The sequence below is a fragment of the Hemicordylus capensis genome, chromosome 2, assembly GCF_027244095.1.
Source record: "Hemicordylus capensis ecotype Gifberg chromosome 2, rHemCap1.1.pri, whole genome shotgun sequence".
Taxonomy (NCBI): Eukaryota; Metazoa; Chordata; class Lepidosauria; order Squamata; family Cordylidae; genus Hemicordylus; species Hemicordylus capensis.
In genome coordinates this window covers 115,751,172-115,771,290 of record NC_069658.1, presented here as the reverse complement: position 1 = coordinate 115,771,290, position 20,119 = coordinate 115,751,172, and the positions used below count along the sequence as shown (strand labels likewise).

At 44.8% G+C, this 20,119-nt stretch overlaps 1 long non-coding RNA gene across 3 annotated transcripts in view; it reads left to right on the top strand.

Annotated features, from left to right (window-relative positions):
• Positions 1-6,038, top strand: part of LOC128342289 (uncharacterized) — a 64,567-nt gene extending 58,529 nt beyond the window's left edge. For all 3 annotated transcript variants that reach the window (XR_008314892.1, XR_008314891.1, XR_008314890.1), the window contains exons 7-8: positions 2,753-2,902; positions 5,831-6,038. This is a non-coding gene — a long non-coding RNA (uncharacterized LOC128342289). The remainder of the gene's footprint in view (positions 1-2,752; positions 2,903-5,830) is intronic.
• Positions 6,039-20,119: the final 14,081 nt, after the last annotated feature.

The following is a 20,119-nucleotide window of genomic DNA, read 5'->3' as shown; positions in this document are numbered from 1 at the left end:
TCTGGGCTCACTCCTTTGTGCCTGTGTATACAGCTAATCAGTGGTGGCTGGTGAGGGCGGCGCTGCGGGGCAGCCAAAGATAGCTTTAATAAGTCATTACCTGTGATGCTGCCAGCACCTGCAAGCTTCTGCGAGCAGCATTGCCCAGCCTGGCATCCCACGCACGGCTGCCACTGCTCCAGCACTCACCTGGCCTCTGCGTATGTACGGAGGCCATTTGTCTGGCCAGCAACACCATGCTGTGCATGCAAATGGCCTCTGTGCATGACACAGAGGCCAGGTGAGTGCTGCAGCCACAGCAGCTGCCGTGTGGATTGCTGGGTGGGGCACCACTCCTTGCGGCGGCCTGCAGCTGCGGCGGTATTGCAGGTAATGGTTTTTCAAAGGTACCGCTAGCCTCCCCCAGCCCCCCAGCGGAGCTCTCAATGGCCACCACTGCAGCTAATGTAGATCTTATAGTAAATGAGTGAAAATATCAGAGGAGTGGTTATAGTAACCAGTTGCAGAAGTAGGCTGTTGCCTGTGAATGCGGACAATCATGCTGTACATTGTGCAAAATAATATGCAGACTAGTACAGTAGAATTCTAGGTTTAGGCAATGCAGGGTCATATTTTTAAAATGCTTCCCATGTCTTTAAAAAATGCAATTTAAATAAAGCCATTGGTACGATCTGCTCAAACTTTCAGGACTGCTGTTAATTTCATCTGTAATATCTCATGCCAGATTTTTGTGCGTGGTTCTTCCTATATTAACTGCAATCTTATATTGATGGGCTCCCACCTATACCCACTATCAGCAAGATGAGCCACTAATTCCCTCTGCTGCTCCCAGCCAAGGCTTCATTAAAGCTCTGGCTGGGTGCTTCTTTGCCTCACTGAGCAGAGAAAAAAAATGAACCCCCAAAATGCTTGATTGAAGTGCTGACTGGAAGCTGCAGAAGGGCAGCACAGCCTGTCTTGATGATAGTGGCCACACCCCCTGCAAATGGTTTATGCATTCATTCAATTTCTAAATGATGTCATACGCAGCGGCATGGCTGACACACACTCACGCGCATGCACAAAACAATACAGGGGAGGGAGCCACCAGGTTGTCCTACAGGCACTGGTGAGCTCCCTTTACCCCTGTCCTTCCTCCTCATTCAGTGATCCCAATGAAAATGGCTTCCCTGAAGCTGCTAGCTGTATATGCCCAGGACTGAAACCTCAGGCTAATAGACCAGCCAGGCTAGTCTCTGGGTCATCTCGGAGAGACCACATTATTCCTTTGCTGATGGAGCTACACTGGCTGCCAATAGGTTTCCGGGCAAAATACAAAGTGCTAGTTGTAACTTATAAAGCCCTAAACGGCTTAGGCCCTGGGTATTTAAGAGAGCGTCTTCTTCACTATGTCCCATAGTGCCTATTGAGGTCATCTGAGGAGGTCTATCTCCAGTTACCACCAACCCGTCTGGTGACTACACAGAGACGGGCCTTCTCGGTCGCTGCCCCGAGATTGTGGAATGCGCTCCCTGCTGAGATAACAATCCTCCCCATCTCTGGCAATTTAAAAAAAAATACCGGAAAACCCATCTTTTTACCCAAGCTTTCCCAGCTTTTAAAAATTGTCTGTTTTTAATTTTATGGCTGTTTTTAAATCGTTGCATTGTTTTAACTTTTATGTGTGTTTTAATTGTTTTTATGTTAACCGCACAGAGACAAATATTTGGGCAGTATAGAAGTTTAATAAATGAATGAATGAATGAATGAAGTTTTGAGGACACAACTGTTGTGACTATGCTGTGAGGGGGAAACGTGAAATACCATGCACAGCAGTGGCTCCAATCATGACATAGAAACTAGTTAACTTTAAATAATTAATCAGGCCCAAACTCTATGCGTAACAACAGAGCATGTTGTTTGGCTCTTCTTAAGGGCCTGTACATGAATCTGCCTGGAAATGCTGATGCCCTCCATTTTATTCCATGTTTATCATCTCACTTTTTTTCTAGAGTCCAGTCCTGGATCTGTTAATGAGTCAATAAGTTTAGATTAAATACTATTTCCCTTAATCATGTCAGTACCTTACATAGGGACATAGGAAGCTGCCATATACTGAGTCAGACCACAGGTTCATCTAGCTCAGTATTGTCTACACAGACTGGCAGTGGCTTCTTCAAAGTTGCAAGCAGGAATCTCTCTCAGCCCCATCTTGGAGAAGCCAGGGATGGAACTTGAAACATTCTGTTCTTCCCAGAGTGGCTCCATCCCCTGAGGAGAATATCTTACGGTGCTTACATATGGTTTCCCATTCCCTGCTTATCTAAGGGGACAAGTCATTCCTGCTACCACAAGACCAGCTCCCCTCTTCATGGATCACAGTTTCACATATCTGCAGTTAAGTCTTAGAGATTCACTTTCTTTATCCATGGGTAGAACAATAGGTGAAATTTGCCTAAACAGATTTTTGTGTGGCTGGAAATGACCCAGAAATGACTTCTGATGTCATTTCCAGTCACCATTTTACAGTGAAGACTTATGTTGTGGCTCTTTTAAAAAATGGTGAATATTTTGACAGCTTTTGAGGGGAGCATTGCTGGAGAGCTGGAGACTTGAAGAATAAGCTACAATTATTTTCTCTTCTTATTTCTGCCTCCCTTGCTTTTTTATCCCCCCACCCCACCCCAACCTTTGTTTTTGTTAGGAACCTAACCCCTGGATTCTCATTTGGTTAAAGTTTTGTTAGTTGCTGTTTCTGTATTTGTGCCTATAGGCGAGAACAGAACCCTTGCAAATAATGAGGGCTACCTGTGTCCACAAAGGTATTCTTATGGCAGTGTTATCGACATGCAAAATACAAAAATGAATTTTAGAAAGCTTTAATGGAAAACAGTAACTTCCGGAGCTTTGATCTACCATTCAGGTATGCTGGTCTCTGAATAGGAGGGTAATGGCAAATAGAAAAAGGAACAGAAAACTAAAGTAAAAGAGTAAAAAAGTAGTCTAAACTCTTGAGATGTGGGAGTTGATATGAAAGGAAGGAGAAATGGACAAGCAAGACCAGTTCTGTTAGCTAGGGTGTGTTGGCCCACATCATGCAAGAGAGAACCACAAAAAGGCAGAACACTGTAATTATTTTGTTTATCATATTTTTTACTGCATGCATGGTGGAGATTGGGCATTTGGATTTCCTGCCTTAAGCTTTGGAGATGTTTTGGATTATCTCTGTGACAGAAGTTATTCTCTCATTTAACTAAGGGCCAAATCGATGTGCAGGGAATCCATTATTGGTTCTCTTAACATCTTTTCATTTACTCATCCCCAGTTGCTTACTTTTTTCTTTACTTTAAAGGAGGGAAAGGCTGTTAAATGGGGGAGGGGAATTTCCCCCTTCTTCTCCTGGCTTACACCCAAGCAAAAATGGCTAGGGATGTGCAAACTCACTCACATTAGAGCAAGTTTGCACTAGAGTCCGTTTGGTTTGAGTGGCTTGGTTCGAGTGGCTCAGCTTCAAATGATATTATAAGTTAATAATGTTCAGGCCCAGTTCAGGGCCCTACTGGCAAAGGGGAATCCGGCGAGGATTCCCCTTGGGCAGCAGGAGAAGAGGGCTTATTAAATGGTTAAAAAAAGAATTAAAATTACCTGAAAGTACTATTGCTGCTGCCGGTCACTGCAGCAGCTGCAGGAGGGTGGTGGAGAGTTCTGACCTGGGTCACGCAAATAGCCAGTGCACATGCACGGAGGTTAAAAAAAATGGACTCAAGGCTCATTTGGACCATGGGCCGAAGAAGACCCAAACTGGGCCCTAATCAGGCCGCAGCCAGCCTCCACCCTGGGGGGAGGCCAGTGGGGTTCAGGGGAGCTTCCCCCTGGCCATCACTGGTGGCAGTACTTTTGGCTGATTTTAATGCTTTTAAAATAACCATTTAAGAAGCACCCCACTCCCGCTGCCCCTTTAACAGTAAAGGGGAATCCTTCCAATATTCCCCTTTGCTGGTAAGGCTCCAAAAACCAGTTTGAATTTCAACCAAATTGGAAGCCAGTCCAGAGGGAGGCAAAACTGGTCCAGCCCAGTTTGAATCCAGTTTGGATTTGAATCAAGCCGGAAAAACCAGGCTTGTGCACATGCCTCTTCTAAAAATGCCTCTTTGACACTGCTCTTAACCCTGATGGATATAAAGACAGATGCAATATGGGTCTTCCACCCTACCACCAGGGCTGTTAGCTATTTGGTGGCGGGCAGGGGGGCAATGTAGATTGGAAAACAACATGTCGGAGAAAGAGTTAAAGCCAACTCCTCCCATGCCACTTCTCCAATCCAGCTGAGGTAAATAAAAAGAGATCTGATCATGGCTCTCCCACATCACATTTTGTTTGTCTGCATTCAGAATTTATCTTCAGAATTCATTGCTGCAATGTCTGGGGTAGTATACTCAAAAAGATGGATATAGAGTTCTCTTCTAAAATCTCATATCAGTGTGCATGTCTTCCAAAAGCCATATTGTGACACTTGACCCACTAAATCCAGTTTGTCATTTGATAGGAAATCACTAGAATCTAATGACTGAAGCAGTAATGGATGATTTCTCTCTCAACCTTATTTGCAAAGCTGCCTAAATGGTCTCAAACTGAAGGCCTGCATTTGGTGGCATGAGCAACCTTTTTTAGCTAGCCAACCTAATACTTACCATCATTACCACTACAGTCCAGCCTTTGTAGTCATAATCTTTTATTTACATTTACATGTATCTTTACATCACTAATTTGGAATTTTGACAGCAGGCAGTCAATGCATTGAACTGTTCTCAGCTGTATACTAACATGATTTATGTGATCTTATTTAATACTCTATGAGCCTGTAGGGATGTGCATGAGCTGGTTCGGTGCCTCCTCTGGGAATCGCCGAACTGGCTCGGGCACCGGCGTTCTAGCTGGCTCAACAGGGCAGGGAGCAGTTCCCTTAAGGAACTGGTAAGGATCTCCTTACCTGATTCTCTCTGCCCCACTGCTTTTAAAGGGGCAGGGCCTGGTCCCCAACTGGCCATGCGGGGCTGTGGCACTGTTCCCTGCAGCCTCTGCGTGGCATTGGCATGCCTATGGCCAGCGCACACACTTACCAGACATTTGTGTGGTCATTATGGTGTTGCTGGCCACAAATGGCTGGCGTGAATGTGTGCCGGCCATGTGCATGCCAACATCATGCGGAGGCTTTAGGGAATAGTGCTGCAGCCCTGTTTGGCCAGTTGGAGACCAGGTGCCGCACCTGGAAAAGCAGTGGGCCAGGGAGGAGCAGGTAAGGAGCTCCTTAAGGCAACCGCTCCCCGCTCCTCCAGCCCATGCACATCTCTATGAGGCTGTTAACACGAGCAGCCCTAACCAGGCTAGCACAGACCTCTCTAGGTAGCTCGAGGGTTTTCCCTGGGCTATTACTGAGGTAGAAGAGTGCAAACTAAGATAAAAACAAATTAAACAGTTTAAAATTAATTTCATTTAAAAGCCTGAGAAAACAGATTTGTCTTGAGGGTCTTCCTAAATGCCAACAGCAAAGGAAATGCTCTTATTTTAACAGGAAGCATATTTCAAAGCCCCAGAGCAGACACAGAGAAGGCCCAGTCCAGAGCCAACATGAAACAACCCAGCGGCAACCATAACTGGACCTCTCCATATGATCTTAATTGGTGATAGGGCTCATCATAGAGAAGGCACTCTCTTAAGTATCCTGGACCCAAGCTGTTGAGGGCTGTATTAGATATTAGTATGTTAATGCATCATATTGAACAAAGGGAAAAGATGGATGGAACACTACTTGATCAAAGCTAGCTTAGACTTCTTCTTCTTTTTTTTATAGTCCTGATGGCATACCATGTGACCCAAATGCAGCAGCAATGAACTGGACATACTGTTTTTTCTTGCCTGAGACCTTCATTGATAAGTGCTCTTTGCCTAAAGTGTACATTTGCTGGAAGAGTGGCTAAATATAACGATGGTGATGCTATTTTGGGCAACCCATTACTATTATTAACTAATAGCAATAAAATCAGAAAATTAAACAGTGACCTCTGATGCTGCCCTTTCCTTTCTTAAGTTCCTTGTGGTGCTCTCCTGGAATAATTCCAGTGTCTACTGGAATAACCTCTGTTTTAATAATACAATGAAGCTAAAGCAGAAATGTTCCAATATTGCCATGCTTTTCACAGGTTGGTAGTTGAGCTGGGATATCAGGTCAAATATTCTTTTTTCCCCTTTACAGTTTCAATCTAGTTTCACTTCCTATCGAACCCTGGGCCTAACAGAGCACTGACAGCTATTGGTTGGTTGTTTAATTAATATTATGGTTGCATTTTATGATGACCTTTTACCAGGTGTAAGGCAATACCTGTAGTATGTGATAATATGTAACTGTTATACTGTATGAATATACTCATCATATCATTTTGTAATGTTTACTAAATGTTGTTGTATATGGGGAGCCAGAATAGTTTCAATAAGTGGCAAGGATCAGAAGAAATGATTGATTACTAGCAATAAGGCCCGGGAAAAAGAAAGAAAGAAAACCTATACGCATAAAGGGACATGCAAGAACATTAATTGATGAAGCAAAACACGTAAAAGGCTTTCTAAAACTTTCTTATTGCATCTTGGTGAACTTGGGTACTTGGATGCCAGAATTTAAAGACTTACCATAAAGAGTATGATTGGTGATTAAGGGAAGTATTAAAATAAATTATGTCTCTGTGATATGCAGCTGAAGCCAAGATGAACAGCATTAATAACACAACTAAACATTTACAGTTTACTGTCAGCATTTTGCCCACTCCATCCATATCCAATGGACGTACAATTGTAGCTGAATCCTCAAAACCCTGTGGCAGGGCAAACTCTTTTAAAATCAATGTGATTGCACTTTGAGAACATTCTGAGGACTTCAGCCTAAGGGAATAAACTCACTTGGCAATTTGCATAATCATAAATATTTTCAGTGAGAGCATTAACTAAAGGTTTAAACAAATATAGGCTTGGCCTGTAGGCAAACGGGGAGAGGACAAATAAAAGACTCAATTTCTTCTGTACATCTAACATTCACTTTAGAATTTGGGCTACTTCTAACACTATGAGGAAGCAGCAAAAGAAGATGCACAAGTGACGCATACGTCCTCATTTCATCTTTCTGGGTACCATGCAAACAGGAAAATTGCTTCTCTCTCCAGTGAAGAAATATGTATATTTCCAATTTGGAAACAGTTCATGAATATCCTTTTTTTGTGCAGGGGACAGGGTTTTAATGTGCAACTTCCTCCTGTGTACAATAGTCAGAAATATGGAAACGGGGTGTGTGAGTGACTCATAGATACTCTGTCACCTCTTCCTGTTATGTGAAGTAGTCTTCGGATGATTGGTCTGATGGATGTTGTGTGCCAATCAGTATGAAGAGCACCTTGGCAGCAGAGTCAAAGCCCTCCTTTCCACCCTGAAACTGGGGTGAGGACTGAAGGACAAATGGCAAGAATGTGTCTCCCAGCTTTCTCCCCAGTTCTGGAGAAAGCTGGGGAAAGGAGGAAGGGCTTGTCCTTGACCTCACGTGGAGGCTCAGCATGAAATCATGGATCAAAACTTTGCCCCTCCTCCATCCCTGCTTACTCCTTCAAGTTAATTGGGAGGGGGGCACTTGTTGGTGAGAAGTGGTAGGTTCACAAGGGCTGCTTAAGCCCTTTCCTCAGTGCTGATTCTCCTCTATAAACACCTCCTGCTGATTTGCATTGATTTTCCTCCACCTGTGCGGAAACCAGAAATAATCCTGGCTGAGAAGAAGAAAAACAAACCATGCTGGAGGCATTTGAAGCAGGGATGAATTAGGGGAGCACTAGGAGTAGCTTAAACACTCCTTGCTTCCTCTGATCATCTCTTGTAAGTGTCCCCCGATCTCACATTCCCATTATGTTGGCAAATGTAGCCATTATCAATCCTCATCTGACCATATTATAGTTAGCTGACTATGTTATAACTGACTACAGTTATAGTTGCAGACGGGGATACAATACAATTAAATGAGTTGCATGGGTAGGGAGGATCACAACAGATATTTAGGATCCAGGGAGCCTTTGATATCAGCTGAACAGCACAGCCTTTGCCACCTATTGGGAGAAACAGAAGCACCTTGCTCCTTCCCCAAAGACCTTTTCTAAGTCAAAACAATTGTTCAGAGCAGCAGCTCCACTACTTTATTAATCTAATAAATCAAATGCATCACATGTGTGTTACACTATCATTGGGAAGCTGATGGAACAATGAATACCTGATGAATTTCTTACCTTTAAAAATCCACCAGTCACAGCAGAATGGCCAATTTTGCCTTCATAACTAATCCAAAACCAACATGAGTTTACAAAAAGATTGATTAAGCAAGTAGTTTCCTTAGCAATGATTATCATTGGTTCAGGCATCATGTGGAATCTCAGATTAGGTCGGGCTCTGTGTGACATCCCTGAGTCACAGGGATGTATACTCCCTATTCTAACCGATTTACTTCAAATAATTCAAGATCTGTATGCAAGTTAGAAGTAACTAACGGATCTTGGGTATTTGAAGCAAGTAGGTTAGAATAAGCTGAGATTGGTTGATCTGGACATCACAACCAATCTTGGTTTATTTTAACTTAGATAAGAAGCAAACACTTGCATGGGAATGGGAGGACAAGTGTGTGTTCCCGAGTTTCAGAGACTTTCAAACAATAGCCTGGCTTCAACCAAAGTTCTGTGTGATATGTGAAAAAGCCCACTGTATGTTTCCTTTCATACTTTTGATAACATAATACAATTGTAAGGCTAAGTTCCTCCCCTGAGATGGTATACCTGTTTCAGATCTGGCAATACACTTCAGTCTCCAGAGGGCCAGTTTGACAATACTTTGCCTGATGAACCAACCTCATGTGAGCATGCCATGATAAAGATGCCATGGTAAAGATGTGAGCATGCCATGAGCACATGTATCCCCTCTAACATACCATCCCTTGATCATTTGGGGCTGTGTTTCATCTGAACTGCCTCTCTTCATGCATTCCATATTTTGCAGTAGTATTTGGCCAAAGTGTAGAAGAGCAGTTTAGACACGCACAACTCTACACACACAATTAAAGAACAATGTGATGGTGAGGAGAGGCATGCACGGTCATGGTGCATGTGGGGTGGGCTGGTCAGGTAAAGTATCACCTGAACAGATTTGACCATAAATTTCATCCACACATAAAAATAAATATAAGGGAGAATTATTCTAGCCTAGCCTCTGCTTCATATGTTCAGTTTTGGGTTTTTGTTTTGTTTTTTTAAAAGGAATATAAGAGCTTAAGAACAGCCTTGCTTGATGAAGCCCAAGGCCTGTCTAGTCCAGTGTCCTGTTCCCAGCAGTGGATCACCAAATGTCTCTGGGAAGCCCACAGGCAAAAGATGAAGGCAACCATGGAGCCAGCTGAATGGCGGCCTGGGTCCGGCCCCGCTCGCCAGCCCCCTCCAGATACACACACACACATCACACGCACGGGGGCATGGCTCGGGCTCCAGAGGAGCCCAGAGTGAACTTGCCCCTCCCACACCCGGGTTGCCAAGAGCCCCAGCGAACTCTCCATCTGTTATTTCAGGCAGCACCAGATGCCATATGCAAAGGGGGTGTGGCCCGAGCTGCCGAGAGCCCGAGCAAACTCTCAGCTTGTCATTTCAGGCAGTGCCACTTTCCACTTTCTCTCCCTCTCTGGAGGAAGAGAAAGGGGGGAAACGTCCTATTTTAAATGTCTAGTGCTGCCTGAAATAACCAACGGAGAGTTCGCCCGGGCTCCCGGCAGCCCAGGTGTGGGAAGGGCGAGTTCACTCTGAACCACAGGGTTTTGGTGGCCCTTTTCATTGGCGACTCAGGTTCTTTGAACCCACTGGCACAACGGTGGCTATGCCCCTGGATGAAGGCATGCCCCTTCTACTACTGCTGCTACCATGCAGCTGGTATTCAGAGGCATACTGAATACCAGCTGCATTCAGTCATGTAAGTTTCTCCCTGCAGTCTGAAATGGGCAGCCCAAACTGAGGCATACCACCTTACTGAGGCCTAAGGATAGACAGTACGGTCAATGAAAATATGAGCATTTCCCCCCTTTGTCCTTGTTAAAACAAGTATTTCTTGCAGTGAATATCAAGTAAGGAAATTCTGATTCTCATTTCTACTAGTATGAGTGCTTATGACTCATAGCACCCTGATGGCTACTGACCTCATATGCACCTCAAAGCACTTCCTATTGTAATGACACTGACCAGACATTTCTTTTGTGAAGGAGATTCTATTTCTGATAATCAGTAGATACCGTATTTTACAGACTATAAGACGCTACGGACTATAAGACGCACCTTAATTTTAATCCAGTTTTTCAGAGTTTTAACATATTAAACTGTTAAAACGTATAAGACGTACCTGAATTTTGGCGGATATTTTTTGAGGAAAAAAGTGAGTCTTATAGTCCATAAAATACGGTATTTCTTAACGGGAGCTGGTTGAGAAAAACCTAGATCTCTCTCTGGAATGTCTACCAAAGCTTGGAAGAGGTTACTCCCTCCACCTCAAGCAGCAAAGAGAGGCAATTGCAAGAGATGTGTGTCAGCGAACAAAAGAAATGGCAGTTTTTAGACTGGGACACTATCTTCAGCACCTAAAGCACCTGGGGATCTGACAGGTGAGGCACCAGATGTGCTATCTTCTCATGGTTCCTGATGCTCTACTTGACTATTTATAAATAAACCAGGAATTACAAAAACACCTTAAGTCTTCAATGATCCCTCCTCCAAAGGAAGTCAAACCCCAGTAATTCTGCCCTGGAGCTTCTCACTGTATGGAGAAATGGAGAGTACATAACAATATTGTTCCTTTGCCTCCATTCCCTTGCTTTCCCAAGCTCTTTGCTTTATGCAGTAAATCTGCCACTGACTCTGGTTTATCTCAAGGTACCATTTGGATAGGAAGAGGCTTACTCGCTTAGCTGCTGATGCAGATTTCCCTCGATTTCTTCATTTTCTGAATGTTTTTTCTATCCTTTTCTATGGTTAGCTGTGTATGTGCTTATGCAAACCCAAGCTCTACATTTGAAATTTTCCCCTCTTCCCCATTCATGTCCTAGTGACTGAAGCATTATCAGCATCCCACAGACCTTTTGGGAGCGGACACAGTCCTCATTCATCATGGAGCTCAGATAATTGAAGCAGTCCACCTGCTTTGCATGCTTCCTTGTGATGCTTTCTGGGACGTGTTGTTTTGACTTTTCCCATGACCTCTGGCTTCCCAGATACTCAGATGCAAGCTGAAATGGATGCTGGGACTCATAAGCAATGTGCATATGATGCTGAAAAGTCTTTTCTTAAAAGCCAGGTGAGTTCTTCATTATGTGGAACAATCAGGAATAAACCTTCTGTCACTGTTGGACAGAATATAGCTCTTTGATCCCCATAAAAGGAGGATAGCACAGAGAAAATTCTTAACTTTGTCTCAGTCATTTGATTTTTGAACATTTTGGGGCTTCTGATGAGCACAGGGCAGCCGAATACTGAAATTTCTCTAACATGCAATTCAAAGGGAATGGCTGGTATACTCTGCACTGTAATATACTGTGTGCACAGTTGTACAAGTGCACTTCTGTGCAAATGCAAAAATTGTGCAAAGGAAGTTGCACAACAGTACAGCCATCATTTCCTAATTATAATTGTGCATTTTTTGCTTTTATGCAAGGATGCACTTGCGTAACTGTGTGCACTTTATGTTACAATGCACACACAATTTTGTGCAGTATGTCAGCCAGAATGAGAATTCCTGCAAGTAGGAATTTCAGGCTGTGGAACTGAAATTGGACGACATTTCAGCATTCCTCTAAAATAAAAACTCTGGAGAATTTTCTCAGATGGTTTCTCCATATCCTATCTGTATTATAGCTCTGCCTAGCTGGAATTCAGATTTAGTTCTATTTTAAAGCCCAAGGCATGGTCTGAAGATACATGATTTAGCAACTTACTGAAGGTAAGCATCTAGTCAGTCCATGGATAGGTCACTTGGAATCCTTGTATACCCTGATTTCCCTCAAGAAAAAGCAAGACGCAAATAAAATAATGAAACTTTTTGTTTCTAAATGTTTAAATTATTTTTTAAAATACATTAATTACAGTTCTTTACAATAATCTAAAGAAAGAGAATGCAACATAAGGGAGCATTTCACAAGTTATCAAGTATTAAATGTGAAACTAAAGGAGAGAGAAACATATGCCAAATACTTAAAATCCTTCTTTTTCAACAAGAGTAAATTATGGAGAACATGTTCTCTTTTGAGAGATATGTATTTAGTTCTTTTTGTTCTTCAGTTGTTTGATGAAATTGTTCAAAATTGATATTTGTAGCTACTCTGTATGCCTCAACATGTGTCAAAATTCATTGATTGATTGATTGATTGATTGATTCATTCATTCATTCAGTTTCTATACCGCCCTTCCAAAATGGCTCAGGGCAGTTTACAATTTAAAACAAAACAATTAAAAATCAATTAACAGTTAAAGCAAAAATTATAAAACACCATAAAAACAACAATTAAACAATCAGAACAACGTAAAAACCCTGAAAAACCAGTTACAACATTAAAACCATTTACAACAATTTAAAACCCCCGAAAAGCCAGGCCAAACAGATACATTTTGGGGGTTCTCCTGAAAGTCAATCAAGAATTCAAATTACAGATTTCTGCAGGGAGTGCATTCCCCAGTCCAGGAGCAGCTACAGAGAAGGCCCGTCTCTGAGTCACCATCAGACGTACCAGTGGTAACTGGAGATGGATCTCCTCAGATGACCTTAATGTGTGGTGGGGATCATGCAAAAGAAGATGCTCTCTAAGATAACCTGGACCTAAGCCATTCAGGGCTTTAAGGGTAATAACCAGCACTTTGTATTTTGCCCGGAAACATATCAGCAGCCAGTGCAACTGTTTCAAGACAGGCATAATATGGTCTCTCTGGGTTGCCCCAGAGACCAATCTGGCTGCCTCATTTTGAACTAACTGAAGTTTCCGAACTACATACAAAGGCAGCCCCACATAGAGCTTATTGCAGAAGTCAAGCCTGGAGATTACCAGCTGTTATGTACTCATTACCCATGGCTACCTTGGCAAAGAAGCTATTTCAAACTGATGGCTCTCATATTTAGCCGGGGGAGAGCAACTGTCCCTTTTGAGCTCTGCATAAGCTCTCTCTTCAGTGGCTTTTGCTGGCAGGTATGTAGTTAGGGGAGAGTGGTTTCATGTTTAATCCTCTTCCTGGCATCCCCAGCCATGTGTGCCAGCCATGCCCCCTGTGGGGTGTGGCCAGCACCTGGAAGGGACAGCATGGCACTGCAGAGCTCATTTCCCAGATGGCTTCATTGTCAGCTGGGAATTTTTGGTGTGGGCTGCCCGCTCGGCAGGGAAAGGGCATTTAAACCCTTTAAATGGCATTTAAACCCTTTTCCTCACAGCACTTGTGCTGCTGCCCTCGCAAGAGCCCCATGGCCAAAACAGTCTTACACAAAACTAACTGGTAAGGGTGGTGGTGGAGAGGGGCACTATTATCCTGTTACTTTTGGAAGGAACCATGATGATTTCTGAGGAGGGAATATGTATATAGGGACATAGGAAGCTGCCATATCCTGAGCCAGACCATAGGTCCATCTAGCTCAGTTTTGTCTTCACAGACTGGCAGCAGCTTCTCCAACGTTGCGGGCAGGAATCTCTCTCAACCCTATCTTGGAAATGCCAGGGAGGGAACTTGAAATGTTCTGCTCTTCCCAGAGTGGCTCTATCCCCTGAGGAGAATAACTTATGGTGCTTACATATGGTTTCCCATTCAAATGCAACCAGGGGCAGACCCTGCTTAGCTAAGGGGCGCCGTGCTGGCTACCACAAGACCAGCACTCTTTTCTATATTTACATGTATATGAGGGTGGGCAAAGTCTCCTGGGGTTTGTTCCACTGTGACAAAGGATGCTCTTGTGATGCCAGACCCAATCAATGCAGGACAGGAACATCCAACATACTCCTGCCCCTGTTTCGGCTTTCTACCTACGGATTAGCCCTCTCATCAGAGGACCAGTCCACTGAGAAGGTCCGGAGGCTTCGTAAGCTTCTGCAGGACTGCACCCTCATGAGCCAAAGCATCAAATTATTAGAAACATTTGATATACCACCCACTCCAAAGACTCTGGGCGGTGTACAAAAACATGCAAAGCAAGACAACATTAAAAATACATTCTAAATTAAAAACTAAAGTAACTAACAAAAAAAAACAACAAATAGGTAAACTACAGGGCAAAAGCCTGGCGAAAAATAAAAGTCTTCAATAGAGATATAAAAATCAGTAAGGAAGGGGCTAAATGAATCTGAAGGGGAAGGGAGTTCCAGAGAAGTGGGACAGCAACCGAAAAGGCCCTTTCATGGGTCCTAGCACCCCGAACCTCTCGGAAATCAGGGACCGACAAAAGGGCCATCTGAGATGATCTGACCACAGGGTGTAACTGGATGGGAGAGGCGGCTCTGTAGGTAGACAGGTGCCAAACCCCACAAGGCTCTTATGGTCAAAACCAGGACCTTAAATTGAACCCGGAAGCCAATAGGCAACCAGTGCAATGACTGCAGGAGAGGTGTTACCCTGTCATATTTTCTGGCACCCATGAGTAGGTGAGCTGCTGCATTCTGGACCCATTGTAGCTTCCTGAACATCCTCAAAGGTAGCCCTAGATAGAGAGCATTACAATAATCTAAGTGGGAGATAACAAAGGCATGGGTCACTGTCATTAATGCCTGCCGATCAAGGTAAGAGTGTAATTGGCGAATCAGATGAAGCTGGGCAAAAGCCCTTCTGGCTGCAGCCTCCACCTGCTGTTCAAGCAGGATGAGCGAGTCCAAAAGGACCCCCAAATCACGTACAAGCTTCTTTGGGGGCAGCACCACCCCATCTAAAGCAAAGTTCACATCCAGCTGTTGGCCGGTATGAGGGCTGAGTAAAAGTAGTTCAGTCTTAGTGTGATTCAGTCTGAGCTTATTTTGATTCATCCGACCTTAACAGCTTCCAGGCATCAAGTAAGCACAGAAACAGCATCCTCAGAATGGTCTGGGATGGCAATATACAGCTGAGTATCATCAGTGTATTGATGAAATCTCACCCCAAATTGGGAAATGACCTGACCCAGCAGCTTCATATAGATGTTAAAGAGGACAGGGGCAAGAACTGAACCCTGGGGAACTCCATAAAGGAGTGGCCATGGGTCAGAGCATCTGTCCTCAATGCAGACTGACTGGACACCATTGTAAGACAGTGCCCCTGATACCCAACCCACGCAGGTGGACAAGAAGGATAGCATGATCAATAGTGTGAAAAGCTGCTGAGAGATCTAAAAGGACCAAGAGAGAGACACTACCCTCGTCAAGGTCCTGAAGAAGGTCATCTACCAGAGTGACCAGTGCTGTCTCTGTGCTATGCCGAGGTCTAAAACCCGACTGATAAGCATTAAGATAACTAGTTTCTTCGAAGACCCTCTCAAGCTGGGCACATACAACCCTCTCTAACACTTTCGCTAAAAAGGGAGGTTGGAGATCAGTCTATAGTTGTCAAAGACCTCAGGGTCCAGGGAGGGTTTCTTTAAGTGAGGGTGAACTATCGCCCCTTTAAGGGCTGCTGGCACAAAACCCTCATGTAGTGAGGAGTTAACCAACTCCCGTAGCCAAGAATTAACATACCCACTGGCTGTTCTAACCAGCCAGGAGGGACAAGAGTCCAAGCAACATGTTGCCGCACCCATACCTGAGAGAATTGTGTCTGTATCCTCAACCAAGTCAAAGGTGTCCCATATAATGTCACAAGGTGGAATCTCCTCTATCTGATCAGATCCTATAGAAGTAGAGTCCAACTCTAGCCTAAGGTGGGTGACTTTATCAGCAAAGAATCAAGAAAATTGATCACACTTTGTGGAGACCATGAAGTGCCCATCTTGACATCCCATCCCTTTTCTCTGTAGCTTCCCAAAGTGGGGTGGTAGTGGATGGGACATAGTGGAAAGTAGGCATCCCCCAATGTGGCTTTTCCCTTTTGCATATTTTGAAACTTTGGGTGAGTGGCAACACATCTTCTCTGTTGCCGGGCAATGGCTGAGAAGTGTGGAGTAGTGGTGTGCCCGAACCGGTCCGGCGGCCATTCCAAAGAATGGCCGAACTGCCGGACCGGTCTGGCCCTGCCTGGTTCGGGTCCGGGTGGGGGGTATGCCTTTAAGGGCGGGAGGGCTTGCTTAGCCCTCCCGCCTCCTTGCCCCCGCCAGCGCCCGTATTTTCTAGTATAGGGGCGCTGGAAACCAGCCGCCCCCCCCCGCCGCCGCCGTGGCGAAAGAACTCCCAATGCCAGCCCTCCCTCCCTCCCAGCTAGCTGCCCGCCCGCCCTCCCGCCCGCTCACTGCTCACCCGCTCACCGGATAGGAAACGAGAGGAGCTCCGGCACAGAGCTCCTCTTGTTTGGAAGGCCTCCGGCAGAATGGTGTTTTGCGCGCGCGCACATGCGCGCGCCACAAAGCACGCCGTTCGCCAGAGGCCCGGTCTACCCGCCGGGAAAGGGCCGGGTAGACCGGGCCTCCGATCGCTGGGTAGACCGGGCCTCCAATCGCCGGAGGCCCGGTCTACCCAGCGATCGGAGGCCCGGTCTACCTGCCGGGAAAGGGCCGGGTAGACCGGGCCTCCGATCGCTGGGTAGACCGGGCCTCCGGCGATCGGAGGCCCAGTCTACCCAGCGATCGGAGGCCCGGTCTACCCGGCCCTTTCCCGGCGGGTAGACCGGGCCTCCGGCGAACGGCGTGCTTTGCGGCGTGCGCATGTGCGCGCGCGCAAAACACCATTCTGCTGGAGGCCTTCCAAACGAGAGGAGCTCTGTGCCGGAGCTCCTCTCGTTTCCTATCCGGTGAGCGGGTGAGCGGTGAGCGGGCGGGAGGGCAGCTAGCTGGGAGGGAGGGAGGGCTGGCATTGGGAGTTCTTTCGCCGTGGCGGCGGGGGGGGCGGCTGGTTTCCAGCGCCCCTATACTAGAAAATACGGGCACTGGCGGGGGCAAGGAGGCGGGAGGGCTAAGCAAGCCCTCCCCGCCCTAAAAACAAGGCCCCCCTTCGGTGCCGGTCCGGACTTCTCCGGACCATGCACATCACTAGTGTGGAGATAGCAGTGAAGGGGGTGGGGGGCGGGGCAAGTGCTCAGAGAGGCGGCCAGCAAGAAGTGCAGCAGGCATAGAGCTGCTGCATTTCTGGGCTGGTTTGAGCCGGCCTCTCTATGGTTTTTGCACCAGCTACAGCATGAAACCCAGGTTAAAGAGGTGGCAGGATTTGGATGACATGATTGTGTCTCCAAGTCTGAGGTACAACCCAGCGAAGCTCATTACTTACCAAAGGTTCAATTCACAATTTGGGGAGTGAAACCTATGGTCACTTTTGTGACGAAACCACAGTTTCACCCATTTGGACAACCATGAACGTGAGCCTTTGCCTTGCTTGCCTCCAATTTGGCATTTTGTCTGAAGGCGGCCATACACTCTGAAATCACAGGTGAGACAGGTCCAGCTCACACAACTAGTGACTCAGCTTAGCTGAGTACTACCCACCAGCCGTATTTTGTTGCCTAAAGTGTGCCTTACCAGTCCCCGTTCATTGCCTCCCTGGTTTTTCCAGTTCTAGGCAGGTACTAAAACCAGGTATATTTACTCCCTAATGGACCACCAAAAATAACTGGTGGGCTACACTTTTGGCTTGGCAGGTCTCAAGTTGTGCAGATCTGGAACTGGTCCATTTGTTCATTCATATTTTCTTTTCTTTGGGTCATGTTCTTTTGCTTAAAGAGTTGTTAGTTGCTATTTCTGTTATTCTAATAGTTGCTTCTAAATAACAGGAGTATTAACTATGTTTTTGGTATTAATTCTTACTATCAAGCAACAGCATACTAGCTCAATCATACACAATCAGTATCTGAATAAAGGAACTCCACTTACTTTATTTTAGCTCTCAATTGTTTCTGTGACCAGGATGGATGGAGCTGCTTACATTCATATACTAGGCTGGTGAAATGCTTGCATTTTCCCCTTGGAACAGCTGATTCTCCATGACATATCAGAAAGTGCTTTCAAGCTTTTCAGTTTCATAAGGAGTTTGCCATGTAGCAAACTCCTTAATTTTTTAAAATTGTTGTTGGTATTGCTGTTGTTCACTGCCTAGAGTCTTTGGAGGAGGCAGTATATAAGAAACGTTTAATAAGTAAGTAAGTAAGTAAGTGAATGAATGAATGAATGAATGAAGCAAGCATGGAGACAGTCCTAATGTTCAAGAAGGTATTTTAAAGCTCCCTTCAGCTCATAGAACTAGTTTCACAGTTGTTTGGATTATGGATTATTTGCTTAGATTTCTCAAGTGTCCATATTTTCTGCATCTGAGAATAAACAAATTCAAAATCATATACTGGGGTAGATGGGATGTGCTCACAATCCAGTTTGTAGTACTAATTGTGAGGTTCTTTTTTTTTTTTAAATATACTTTTTATTCAAGTTTCACAACACAAAAGGACTAACACAACTTATACAACATTCACGAAGACATACGATGAAGACTTCCATCTCAATCATTGGAACAAGTGTTATTGACAATAACCATTTCTTGCCTATAGATTAAACATTCTCTCCTAATTGTGAGGTTCTTAAGGAAATTATGGTTGGTTTGTGTTTTCCTTTTAAACAAAAAGACTAATTATATTCATCTTTTTGAGGGAGGGGGTCAATACAAAACTTTGGAGAGTTGTAGGGTTCAGCCCCTTTTTCTTTGCCTTGAACCCACTTTGGCCTTCGCAGATAGCACTTTGCTTGGGGCCAAAGGGGCAAGTGGGCTGAACCTGAAGAGGCCCCCAGAGCTTTGCACAGCTCAGCTCCACAGACTGGTATGCAGCTTTCCCCACCTCTTTACGAAAGGAATGGGGAGATACTGTAAACTGGGGCCAGTCACTTCTCTCTCAGCCTAACCTACTTCACAAGGTCGTTGTGAGGAGAAACCTAGGTATGTAGTACACCGCTCTGGGCTCCTTGGAGGAAGAGCGGGATATAAAATGTAAAAAAAATAAAAATAAATAAACTGCCAGCTTCACAACCCAGCTTGGGGAAAAAGAAAAGAATGAGGAATAAGTGGGAGCCATGAAGCCATCACAGAAACCGTATCCTTTAAGCCTGCTAGAATGGTGTATATTTGATTGATTGATCGATCCATTTTTATATCACCTTTCATAAAGCATCCCAAGGCAGTTTACAAAAGCTAAAATAAAATAAAATCCCATAAAAATCATTTAAAACCCTAAAATCAGTTAAAAAGTAAAAACCATAAAACACCCAACAAACAAACAAAAAAAGAACAACCCCCCCCCCACCCCACCCCCACACACTCTACAACCATAAAAAAGTCAACAGAAGCAGGAGAGATGAGACGCCTGGCAACCCATAAGGGGTAAATGCCCAGACAAATAAAAAGGTCTTTAGCTGTTTCGCCCAGTCTCTAGTTTCACCCAGAGACGAAAGTTTGGGTGGTATATAAATTTGATAGATAGATAGATAGACAGACAGAAGCAGCCACACAGATGTCAAACACCAGATAGTCATTGAGAGAGCATTCCAGATTCTGGGGGCAACAACAGAGAAGTCCCTGTCCAATGTGCACAACAATTTAGCTTCTCTCTACATCAAAACATGGAGCAAAGGACTCTCTGATGAATTTGCTGGGTGCGCAGAAGGCCTTGGGAACAAGCAGAAACTGTTGGGAGCAGGCGGTCCTTTAGGTACCCATGGCCAAAAACATTAAGGACTTTAAAGTTAATAACCAGCATTGAATTGACTTGGATCCAGAAACAAACTGGCAGCAAATGCAGCTCTTTCAAAATAAGTGTAATATGCTCTGAGGGAGCAGTTCCGGAGAGAACCCTGGCAGCTGCATTCTGCACCAACTGAAGTTTACAAATATTCTTTCAAGGGCAGCCCCACATAAAGCACATTGCAGTAATCCAGCTCCGAAATATCTAACGCATGGGCAAAATCTGCCTTCTCAAGA